Source organism: Dasypus novemcinctus, chromosome 3 (genome assembly GCF_030445035.2).
Source record: "Dasypus novemcinctus isolate mDasNov1 chromosome 3, mDasNov1.1.hap2, whole genome shotgun sequence".
NCBI classification, from domain to species: domain Eukaryota; kingdom Metazoa; phylum Chordata; class Mammalia; order Cingulata; family Dasypodidae; genus Dasypus; species Dasypus novemcinctus.
Window position 1 is genome coordinate 86,213,813 of NC_080675.1, and position 12,730 is coordinate 86,226,542.

Below are 12,730 nucleotides of genomic sequence, written 5' to 3' on the forward strand. Positions count from 1 at the left end.
TGAGTGATGTCTTATCTAATCAGTTGAAGGCCTTTAAAGGGGAAGTCATTTCACCATTGAGAGAGAGAATTCCCAGCTCTATTGTGGACAGGCAATGTCTCCTGGGAACTCATCAAGGGCCTTCATGGAAGTTCCTGGTTTGCAGCCTTCCCTGCAGAATTTGGGCTTGTGCATCCCCACAGTCATGTGAAAGAATTTTATAAAATCTCATACTGTTTATGGTTATATTCTGTCAGTACTGTTTTCCTAGAGAATCCTGACTAATACACTTCCCTTAGGGCCAAATAAGAGTGGAGGAAAGAAGATCATATGGGAATTGAGGGGCTAGAAGAAAAGAACATTTAAATTAATTTTAAAAAAGAAATTTCTGTTCCAATCCCTGGGGAAAAAAAGAATTAAAAAATATCATGGTGCTCATTGTCTAAGGCCCCTGAAAAAGAGAATGATTTTTTCCAACTTTTGAGAGCTAAGTCCCACAGCTTATAGAAGAACTATCTATAGTTGATCTTTGTAACTAGGACATTTTTGGAAAAAAGGAAATATTAAACCAACTACAATGTTTGGTCTGTAAATCACACAGGGTAGATTGGCAGATGCCTGGAGCACATGAGATAGTGTTTCTCAGAGCTGAGGTTGAAACTTCTAGGAGGCAATAGAAAATTGTGATGGTGCTGTAGAAACTCCGTTTTGAAGTTTTAAATGACTGCTTTATAAGGAAAATAGTATGTCTTTGCAAATAATCCTTGACCTTGATTCTATTCTATTCCATCATTCCCTTTCACAGCCATATTCTCATAATTGTTATAGCTCTTTGATTCTGATTTAGTTACAGTCCTCTGGACATGTGCCTTCCTTATCACCATATGAAGGAATGAACTTCCTACTCAAGACTCAGCAAACTATGACCACAGGCAAAATCTGACCCACCCCCTGTTTTTGTATGGTCCTCAAGCAAGGAAAAAATTATACAAATCAAATCAAATGGCTGGAGAAAATTCAAAAGAAAAATAATATTTTGTGACTCAAAAATTATATGACATTCACATTTCAATGTCCATAAATAATATTTTATTGGAACACAGCCACATTCATGTACAAAATATTTATTATCTTGTCCTTTACAAGAAAAGTTTGGTGATAGGGTTTCTTCAGGTTCTAGTTGAACGCAAAAGAACCATATTTTCCATTACCCCTCTTCAAACAGTTCTGCCTCCACACTCTTTTATTTCAGGAAATGGTACCAACAGTTTCCCAATAATTTAGGATGGAAAGATCACAGTACTTCTCACTTCTTACTTTCTATGCCATCTTTACACTCATATCAAATGTTGATAATGGCAAATGAATTCAGTAGTCAGCCTCCTGAAATTTCTCTTTACCAGAGATTTTATGATTGTGTGCCTGTGCAGGTTTTAGTATGTTCAGATATTAATCCCCTTCAGCACCAAAGGATGAGGGGATCAATAAAGCAACCATTTTCTCTTGAGTATGCCATTTCTTAAAAATGTTAGGAGGCACCACACCCTTATTTGCCTATCAAAAAATCCCATAGAGGTTTAATACGAATCTACAATTCCTTATCTGTAATGTTGAAATCCATAAGAGCTTTGCCCTGAACTCCTTTAGAGGTAGACTCTAACTTAAACTGATTTGAGCTCTTCATCATCTTAATTTATCCTATTTAAGGATAGAAATTTCTGCTGCAGAGATTTTAATGTGCTTCATGCAGGGATTAAGGGAGACTGTCCCAAACTCTGTTAGGGATGTTATGTGGGGTAAATTATATAAATAATATTACCTTTCTGAATTCTGAAAAAGTCAGATTCCTGTACTAACATGGCCTCAAGAGTTTCAAGGGTTTCGGATCAAGGATTGTGAGCCTATAGTACTCTCAAAATTATCATCACCACACAGGAATCCTTCCTCCACCCAGCCCCATACAATGTGGATGGTATCATCATGCCAGTAAATGGCACCACAGTCACCCATTGTGCTTACTACATAATATATCCAGAACCAGTCTTCTGGTTATTATTACCCTAGTCCAAGTTCATCTCCTTTCTTGCATAGGTTATTGCAATAGCCTACAGGCTGTGTGTCTTCCTTCTAACCTTAGCTTCTCCACAGATAATCAGAGTGACCTTTTAAAAAAGTATGTCTTTGATGTCACTTCCCTGGTCAAAGCCGTCTTGAGACTTTCCATCACATTTACAATAAAATCCAAACTCCTCACATGGCTCAGATGCCCCAGTGTTATTGGAGCCAGGGTCTAAGGTCTTGGCTTCATCACGAGAAAGAATTCAAGGATGAGCCACAAATTAATTAGGCAAGCAGAGAATTTATTGGGGGCGGGAGGGGGGCGGGGGGGTGAGCACAAGAGAACAGAAGTACACCCTCAGAAAATGAGTCAGACATTCTTAAGGGAGAAAACTGTGAACATCTGCCCTGGGGTCCCCTGTTTTGTGGGAATATAGGACTCCTGGGTCTGTGCTAATTGGCATATTTGAGACTAAGCAAGGGAAATCTACTGGTTGGTTTGATTTGCTTAGGGTCATGGGTACTGCTGTCCAGCAGTGATTGGCTTCTGGCTGCTGTCTATGAGAAGGCATGTTGGGCAACGGGCATTGGCTGCTGGTCACTGTCCACTAAATGTGACGTAAACTGAAAGTGGGTGGGGGGTGAGGATGGAGCTCCTCCTGCCCCTTCCCTCTTTCCTACCATGTAATGATGTTGCTGGCTGCCTTCTGATAACACAGCCCTTGGGTGGGTGTGCATGTAAGTTGACCCTTCCTAACTTGCCTGTGTGAGTCAGCAGGCTGATGTAAGTTAGCAGGCCATTGCCTCAGCCTGTGTAAGGCAGTTGGCCACTGCCTCAGTTTCTGTTTGTGTGGTTTATTAGGTTTTCTGCCCCTTCCTCTTTAGGTTCTGATTCTATCCTGCCTCAACAGGATCCCCCATGGTCTGGGCTTTGCCTAAGAGCCTCATTTCCCACCAATCTACCTTTGCTCATTAGTTAAAGGCATTCCTCTTGCTCATTTCTTCTCCCTAGAAATTTGTGCCTTCTGTACATTCTACTGGAAAATTTGTTCTCCAAGATTTCACATAGTTCCTCCTCACTTAAATCATAATTCTGTTCAAGTGCATCATCTCAGGGAGGCCCTCCCCTCACTACCTTAAGTAAGTGGAAATGCCCTACAATATGGCTGTCATTCTCTACTTCTACATTCTATTTTCTTCAGCCCTTCCTTCAATTTTATCACCACATGCTTAGCCTAACAAAATAGTCTTAATAGCAGAGCAGAACTATGGAAAAAAGTATTAGATTAGAAAGCAAGAGACCCAGGTTCTTTTGAAGTTGCCTCATGAAACCTCTGTGACTTCCTTGACTTCATTTTCCTCATCTCTAAACAAAAAAGTTTGAACTATACAATTTTTGCAGTATCTAACAATTTTCAAATTCTTGGCTTTTTTCCTGCCTTGATTCTTTTTCTCCTCCAGTTCAATGTGTGCAGCTGTCAGATTAAACATCAAAAAGTTTATTTCAACCATTTTTCTATGGTTCTATGTTCTAAACTCCCAACCCTAACTTTTAATACGCTCTCCAATCAAGTAGCAACCTCTTGTTCTTGTTTCATTTCTCACTACTCCTATATAAAGACTTTTTTGCTCATCTCTCAAATTTTCTATATGCAAAAAGGTTTTATTTTAATTTCCCACAATTCTTTTTCACTAAAAGTTCTTATCAACTCTTAGCCATCAGAATCATACTCAACTTTCAAGACCCATCTAATAGCCCACCCAAATATGATGTCTTCCCAGAAAATTCTCAAGAGAAATATCACCCAGAATACTTAACAGCATTTGAGCCTTGCTTCCTCATATTGGCAGTGCATGTGGATGTGTGCATATATAGTTTGCATACTGCAATAGCATGAAAGAGCCTACACAAGTGTTGTCTAGCCAAGTCCTTTCTGAATTCTGACCCACAAAATTGCAAGCAAAATGAAAGTGTTGTTAAGTTGCTACATTTTGGGTAATTTGCTGGCAGCAATACTAACTGGAACAGTCCTATCTAGATCTCATGGAGTCGAAGACTTTTCAAGTTTTTAGTACATGATTCTATGTTTTGAACATGTTCTTAGGATAAAAGGAGGGTATCTTCTTGTTTTTAAAAGTCTATAAGTTGCAACATTAAGTACTATAAGAAGGACTAACTTTCCCAAGGTCTTATTATAAGTACCAGAGTGAGGATTAATCATTTAATGTCTGGGAGCTTTAATTATTTTCATTGCTAAGTTGAGGACACTAATATTTCCTTCCCTACTGAACAGTTGTAGGAGGTTCAAAAGAGATAATGCACATCAAAAACCTTCCAAATTTGAAGCAATAAATAAATTCCGCTTTCCTTCTTATAGCATACTTAATTTTTTAATATCTTCCTATAACTTTATAATCATGTATCTTAGTTGAGAAAGCAGGGAAGCTGAGTGACTCAAATAACTGTTGTACTTATTCAACAAATAATAACTGAATGCTTGCAACATATCAGATAGCACAAAGTATCAGGAATACAATAGTGAAATAAACAGGCATTATGTCTTCCCTTGGGAAATTTACAATTTAGTGGAGAAAATACATCTGTAAATTGAAAAGTATAATACATTGCATAATGCACTGTTTGAGTTGAGGAAGTATCAGTCTACGATGTGACTAGAAAAGGGCAATGTATCCAGGTAGGGGATAATTCCTGGAAGTCATAATTCCTGGAAGAATTGATGGCCTAAAAGTTGAAGAACAAGATAATTTAAGATGGTGGAGATAGGTGTTGGGGAGTCAAATTCAAAGTGATAGAGAAACAAGGGCTGGGAAGAAAAATGTCCAGGCAATGAAATGATCATATCTGTATTTGAAATATATCTCAGATTGAAGTACATGTATGAATTGATAGCAGCATCCCTAGATAAAAGGAAAAGAAAAGAAAAATTATGTTTCCATGTTCATCCTCACACCTACTGAATTATAATATCTGGGGGTGAGGGTCAGTCACCAGGTTCATTCTGTGATCTATTGTTTTGGGGAAACATTAGAAAAGACAACTTTCTCTGTATACAGAGGTTTGATGAAATGGAGAAATTATCCATTTTATTTATAATCATGTATTCTTCTGTTGATGTCAAAAGACAGCTAATTTTAGAATCAGAGTTTTCATTCAAATCTAGGATAGTTTATCTCTACCAATTTCTGATTTTGAAGGCCCATTTAATGTTCTCATTTTTAAAATCATGTCTTCTTTTAAGAAGACAAAAATAATTTTTTAAGAAGACAAAAATAACTTTTCAAAAGCAAGAAATCAAATTTATAATTATTATCGAGAAGATATGAAATATTGGCTTCCTTTTTTACTCAGTATAATGCTCTTTAAATGCATCCAAGTTTTTGTATGCATCAATAGTTTGCCCCTTTTCATTGCTGAGTAGTAATTCTCTGTATAGATATACCACAGCTTGTGTTAAGGAAATCAGACACCTATTAAACAGGTATCACTCAGACCTCATCTGTCCCCACATCCTTCTCTGGGAAAGTCACAAGCACATGCTAAATGGCCATCCTCCAGCTTCTACTTCTTTCACTTCCTTTTCTACTGTGTGCCTTTCCACAATCTGGGGGACAAGTTAAGTCTAATGAAAAGGCCAGGCCAGACCTTAAACCCTGAAACCAGGAACAGGATTTCCCAGATGCTTATAAGAACAGTAATTCTCAGTGGCATGCACCTACCTGCACCCAAGTGGTGAAATCACACTCAAACAGGGTAGATTTGTCTCTCTTCTCCCGCATGAAGTGGGGTGTGCAGAGCTGCCATCTACTGAATCTGGCCCAGAGCAGTTTTGGCCACCCTGGGAGATGAGCCTTGATGGGACTTCTTATCCTGCTCTTTTGGACTCTTTGTCCTGTGTAAATAATTAGGAGATTATTTGTCCTTTCTGGCCTGTTTATTCTGTGTAGATAAAAAGAGACCATTTGCTGGAAGTTTTTGTTGTGTCCTAATCCTATGTTCCCATGATACATTATTGTAGCAACAGGTTGTTTATCCATTCACCCATTGAAGGACATCTGGCCTCTTTCCAGTTTTTGGCTATTACAAAAGAAGCTGCTATACACATTTGTGTATAGGTTTTTGTATAACCATGAGTTGTCACTTCTCTAGGATTATGACTCAGGAGTGTGATTGTTGAGTCTCATGGTAAGGGTTTGCTTAAGTTTCTAGAAACTATCCAACAGTTTTCCATAGTGGCTGTACTATTTAACATTACTGCCAGCAATGAAGGAAAGATGTAGTTGCGCCACAGCCTTGCCCATGCCCGCTTCTTAATGGAGTGAGTGGTATATTCCCTGGATATGGTAGTTCTATGAATAACAGTCTCCAGTTGAGTAGTCAAATGACCACTCTACTTCCCACTTAATAGAAAGGTAAGAACTACTGCATACTCTCCACATTTTCCATTCAAGTGGGTTAACTATTTTTCGTAAAAAGTACTAAATGAGAGAAACAAGAATTATTGCTTTATATTTTGAAAAACCCTGAGGGGAATAAAATATATTCTTTTGTCTCTAAAAGAAAATAGGAGATAAAAAATTGATATGGGGAGAGAGAATATATCCCTTGAATAGTTGAGAACAATAAAGACAGAATTAACAAAACAAAACAAAACACCTTTTTCCCAGTGACTACAATATTTCAGTTAAATGAAGTTGAAGTCTCAAAGTAGAGTTACATTCTAAGTGGATTTAGGGATTTTCTTTTTTACTTATGTATATATGCTTGACAAAATGTGAAAACAGAGGTGTTTTGAATAAGAGCCCTAAAAAAGAATTTCACTGGTAACTTTGTACTCTGTAAAGAAAATTTAATTAGAAACCTGCTAGTTGCATGTTTGGGAGGTAGGATGGGGAGAGTGGAGTAGGGTGGTGGTAGTGAAAATTTTAAAGGTCCAAGTCCAAATATACCTACTGTTTTAGTTTGCTAAGGGCTGCCAAGGCAATATACCAGCAATGGGCTGGTTTTTACCATGGGGCTTCATTAGCTTATAAGCTTATAGTTCTGAGGCTGAGAAAAATGTTCAAATTAAGGCATCACACAAAGCTCTCTCCCCAAAGACATAGCTACCTGGGATCCTGGTCTCCTTTCACATGGCAGGGGAAAATGGTGGCATTTGCTGGTTTCTGCCTTCTCCAGGCTCTGTTAATTTTAGCCTATGGCTGCTCTTTCTGTGGCTTTCTCTCAACTTCTATGGGTTCCTCTCTCATCTGCTAAAGTCTTATCTCTCTGTGTTCATCCTATTTATAAAGAAACTCCAATAAGAGGATTAAAACCCTCCCTGGGTCATTACCTATTGAATTAATCTAATCAAAGGCCTTAAATGGAGTAATCTGATCAAAAGTTCCCAACTACAGCATGTTCACAGTCAGTAAGAGTGTATTACCTCAAAGGACATGATCTTCTATGATACATACAGTCTTTAAATACCACACCTACATACTAAGGATGCTTTTACTGTATGAGGGAAAAATAATTAGTGGAGCCATTAGATAGGCCAGAAAAAGGCTGGGGAGGTAAAATACTATTTTACAATGATAAGATTGAACAATAAAAATATAAACTTCTTTATGACTGATTTGTTGAATGAATGGATGGATGAATGAGAAAGAAAGAAAGAAAGAAAGAAAGGAAGGAAGGAAGGAAGGAAGGAAGGAAGGAAGGAAGGAAGGAAGGAAGGAAGGAAGGAAGGAAGGAAGGAAGGAAGGAAATTAGTAGATTTCCTTAGGTATTGAAAATATGAAATTAACTGAATTTTGATTTCCTAGATTGAAATGCAAAGTCAGACTTGCAAATTGACGTGTGAAAACATAATCAAGGCCAATATCTGGGATGAGAAAATTCCTAGCAAGATAGAGGTAGGCCTGGGATACCAATTCTGTGGTGGGCTTGGGCAGGGGAAATTAAAATGAAATATCTACATGGATTGCAAGTTTTCCTTTTTATGTTGCCATTCTTTCATGATACCCTCAAGTCCTTGGCAAATTTTGTTTGTTAATCATTACGGTCTAGTAATAGCATTGAATTGGCACAACTTTGGAAGATGAAGAAAACAATTATATCCATATTTTGGAATGAATCAACTGTAAAATGCTAGGGAATATAACATAGAAATAGAAAAGAGAAGGCAAGAGAAGTGTTGAGAAATAAACTGCAGTTCAAAGGAAGAAACAAAATGAATTCGAATCCTTCAGATCTTAAGAAATATTTAGGAGAACTTAGCTTTCCTCCAAGTTCTTTGGTTTGGTTCTCCAGCCTACTTATTTGAGAATTAAAAGGAAAGATGATCTTAAAACTTAGAAGACTTGGCAACACTAGTTATATTAATTCATCTTTAGATTGGGTGAATTCCATTTTTGAAAAATGTTTAGAAAGTCTACAGGTAGCATGGATTCTCAGTCCCAGATGTGACAGTATATGTTCATGTTAACTTCACATACTAATCACAACTTGGATGAGTATAGGAATATTGGAAAATGACCTTTTCTCCTCAAAATAATTTGTACATAGCTCCACTGTTTTCTGACATGAACTATTGCAGAACTAAAATTTGAGTCTAGCTGGATTATACTTCCTTTACAGATAATCTGTTCTTTGCTTTGATGCTTATGGAATTCTTTCTTTATTCTTGAGATGTAAAATACCACCAAGCCATTTCAGGTATTAATCTGTTTTATTAATGCTGCCCATGACTTGATTAATTCTTTTGAAATGATTTAGATCATTCCTCAGTTCAGAGTGTTTTAGATTTCTAAGTTTTCTGGTCTCTTTTTATGAAAAGCATTAGAATTATGTTGGAGTTCTGTCATCCTCTCACTTGTTTTAAGCTTTTGTTAATTTTTCTCTACATTTGGACATAGCACCTCAAGTTTGTTCTCATTATTTATTTGCTTTTCTGGCTTGTAGATTTTGTTCTTTACTGTTTTAATGGGGTTTCTAGATTTTGTCACATAACTTTAGCTTTCTCACAATATTTTCCTTTTTTTTCCAATTCCCACTTTTAAAAATTGTCTCTTCTTTGCACCTATCTCTCTTTTCATCTAGATTTTGTAGACATTAACAAATAATAGTAAAAAAACAGAGTTAATCTTACTCAAATTGTTTTAAACAATGAAGATCTATTGGTTTAATTTTTTCTTCTGTTCAGTGACTACTTACTGGTTTGAATGAGAGACTCCACAATGTCATCAGGGATCTGGTTTATTTCCTGCTCTCCAATTTGTTATTCATAGTGTCACCTTCATCCAAAGACCTTATTAAGGTTTCAATACCTTTCAACATTTCTGGGGCCACAAGTCCAAGGAAAAGGCAATTGGGTCACTTCTAGAAACTCTCAGAAGGCAAATGGTTTTCATCAGAAAATGTCATCAGCAATCCCATCGACCCAAATTGAAGTACATGCTCTCCTCTTTAAGGCTGGCTGTATAATTTTGGGGACCAGTACAAAATGAAAATACAGGGCCTCTCTTGTTCAAAAAGCAGGGGGAAAGTGCCATTGAAAGTGGTAAAATATAAAGCTCTTTTTTTTCCTGGGGTCTGTTTCTTGACTTGTCATGATGGCTTATATTTCCTATGTAATGCCATTCTAAGCAAGTAAAAATAAAATTTAAATTATTAGCACATAATTTTTTAATCCATCTTTATATTATGCAAATATAAGGGTATTTAACTTGTATATTGCATCATTGAAATTATGGGATATGTATTTTGTAGCTCATACAGCCATATGAATTTCATTCTTACCAGCATAGTGAAAACCTGAACAAAATCAGCTCAGTGGTTTTTGTTTTACTTCTTGACACGCATACATTCTACCAACATTCTCTACCTTTGGCTTACAATAAAGAAATATGGGTCACACTATCTGTACATACTTAGAGCCTAATAAAAGTATAGCCCTAACGTTTGCTTATAGATATAGTAGAAGTCTCCTTGATTTTCCTCATGGTTAAGCATGATCACTATGAGACTATTTCATCAAGTCTTAAATCAGGACTCCTCATGGAGCAAATTAACATTACCAAACATGCCACCCAGCAGCTAATCTGCACCCACCAAGTCATGTGAACTTGGACATTACCAGCAGAATACTTCATCTTACCTCTGCTGTTTTGTCCCATGATGATAATGATGATTCTGCCATATATCCATATTTCTATGTAACTGGGCCCTCCAAAATAATGCACAAAGTTGCCTTTCAAAGCATTCTTCTTGGTTTTGCTACTGACTGCACTTGGGTTTTCTCCTTTAGGCAACTACTGTGCCAATACTGAGCAACAACTTTTTTATGCTACTGATCCATAGCAGAATGTCTAAATGGAGTAGTCTTCCTCTGTCTTATGTACATTCTCATTTCTAGTTCTGTCTTTATTATTACTAGTTAGAGATGTACAAATGCATATTCCTTTGTGGTTTTTGGTGTAGAGACCTGTTGAGTAAACTCAGGTAGGTTCTAGTGCTAACTCCATAAGTTCTTCTTGGAGGCAGCAAAGAATAATCCATTGCACCAACCCTTGCCTCCTAATGAATGGATTTGGTTCATTTTTTCCCCAAAGCAAACTTCTATTTGTCTAATTAATGGAATAACTCTTAAAAGGGTAGATTTGAAATGGTCCTTGAAGAGATCATTATAATTAGACCCATATGTATTATATCTGAGTGAATTTCTTTGTGTTTTGTGGATTGTGAGTTATACCGTTCCTGAGTTTCCAATTCTGCCATATATTTTCTTCTAGTCTAATATTCCAGGGAAAATTTCAGTTAGAAAGAAGAATAAGAATTGTGTCCCATCATCCCTGAAATGCTCTTACCTGTTAAGAAAGAAAAGAAAGAAAGAAGAAAGAAAGAAAGAAAGAAAGAAAGAAAGAAAGAAAGAAAGAAAGAAAGAAAGAAAGAAAGAAAGAAAGAAAGAAAGACACTTTAAAAGCCCAAAATAAACCAAACCAAAAGAATCTATTTTTGTAGTATTACCTTAAATCCCATTGGAGGGAGAACTTCCAGGAAGATGAAAATAAGGGAGGTGGAGGGATCACTTCTCTCACAGAAAAAAAAAAAAAGCTAGAGGACAGGTGGAGACTGTCTGTAGGGCTGCCCTAGGGGCTCAGGACACTAAGGGAAGATGATCACCCGTAAGAGAGGGGCAAAGAAAAAGAGGCTCGGCAGGCTGAAAAGCACATGAGTAGAGCTGCAAAACCAGCAGTGGGTGCCCATCTCCCCACCTTTGGAGCAAGTAACACTCTGTAGACTGCCAAGCTGCAGACTAAAGGGGTAGCAATGGTCTTTGTCCCAAAGAAAGGGGAAAGGGAGGGATACAATCCAGAGCAAATTCAGATTTTGGCCAGTGAACTTTGTCTGCTGCATTGGAGAGGTTGCACTCTTCTAGGTCTGGTGGGGCCCTCACACTGTTTGCACTGAGAGCTTGCAGAGAGCTAAAGATAATTTTCTTTCTCAAACACCCTTCCTACTTCCCCAGGCTCATTGCTGAGGAGACAGAAGGAGGGAAAGAGTGGCAGTTCAAGGGTGAAGAAAAGCCTCTGAGAAAGTTTGTTTCTGAGGATGGCCAGCCCTGAGAACATTGTTTCTGCACTGTTCACCAACATGAGTAGTTACTCTGAATGCATTCCCCCCACCACCTGGGGTCTGAGCTGAGAGGTCTGCCATAGAGCTCCATCTGCTGGCTAGACCAGATGTGTATGAAAAGGAAAAAACATAATAATAAAAGAGGCAAGCTGGTGACTTTACTGCCACCCTCTCCAAGGCTGTTGGAAACTGGTCTGCATCCCATTACTGGACCTTAGTCCTGGTTTGAGCAGTTAAACAGGGGTAATCCTAAATATCTAGAACAAGTTGAACCAAGAGTCAAAGAACAGTGGTAACACACAGCTACTGAAGAGTAAATCCCTAGGCAAGAAAGAGAAACTGAACAACAGAGAAAACTCAGCATTAGAATCAAATGCATCAGCAAAAAATTACAATCCATACAAAGGAAAAGAAAGATATGAATCAGGAAAAGGAACAAACTAAAGCTCCAGGAAGACACAGGACTTGAAACAGCTAATGAATACGTTTCTACAAATCTCCTAAATCAAACGATTGAGTTGAAAGACAACAAGATGAAAGAAATGAAAGACATTAAGAAGACACTGAACTGGTACAAAGATACATTTGAAATCTTGCTTAGAAAAATACAGAGCTTATGGGAAGGAAAGACACAACAAATGAGATTAAAAATACAATAGAGGCACACAGCAGCAGATTTGAAATCAAGGAAGAAAGAATTGGTGATGTCAAGGAAAACACAACAGAAATTGAAGAGAGAGAAGATGGGAAGAGAAAAGAATGGAAAAAATTGAGCAGAGGCTCAGGGAGCGGAATGATAATATGAAGTGCACCAGCATAAATGTCTTGGGAGTTCCAGGAGATGAAAAGGGAAAAGGGGCAGAAAAGGTATTTGAGGAAATAATGGCCAAAAGTTTCTCAACTCTCATGAAAGGCATGAATATACATGCCCAGCAAGCACAGAGTATTCCATTTAAAATAAATCCAAAAGACCTACTTCAGGACACATAATATGCAGAATATCCAATACCAAAGATAAAGAGAAAGTGCTGAAAGCAACAGGGGAAAAGTGAAACA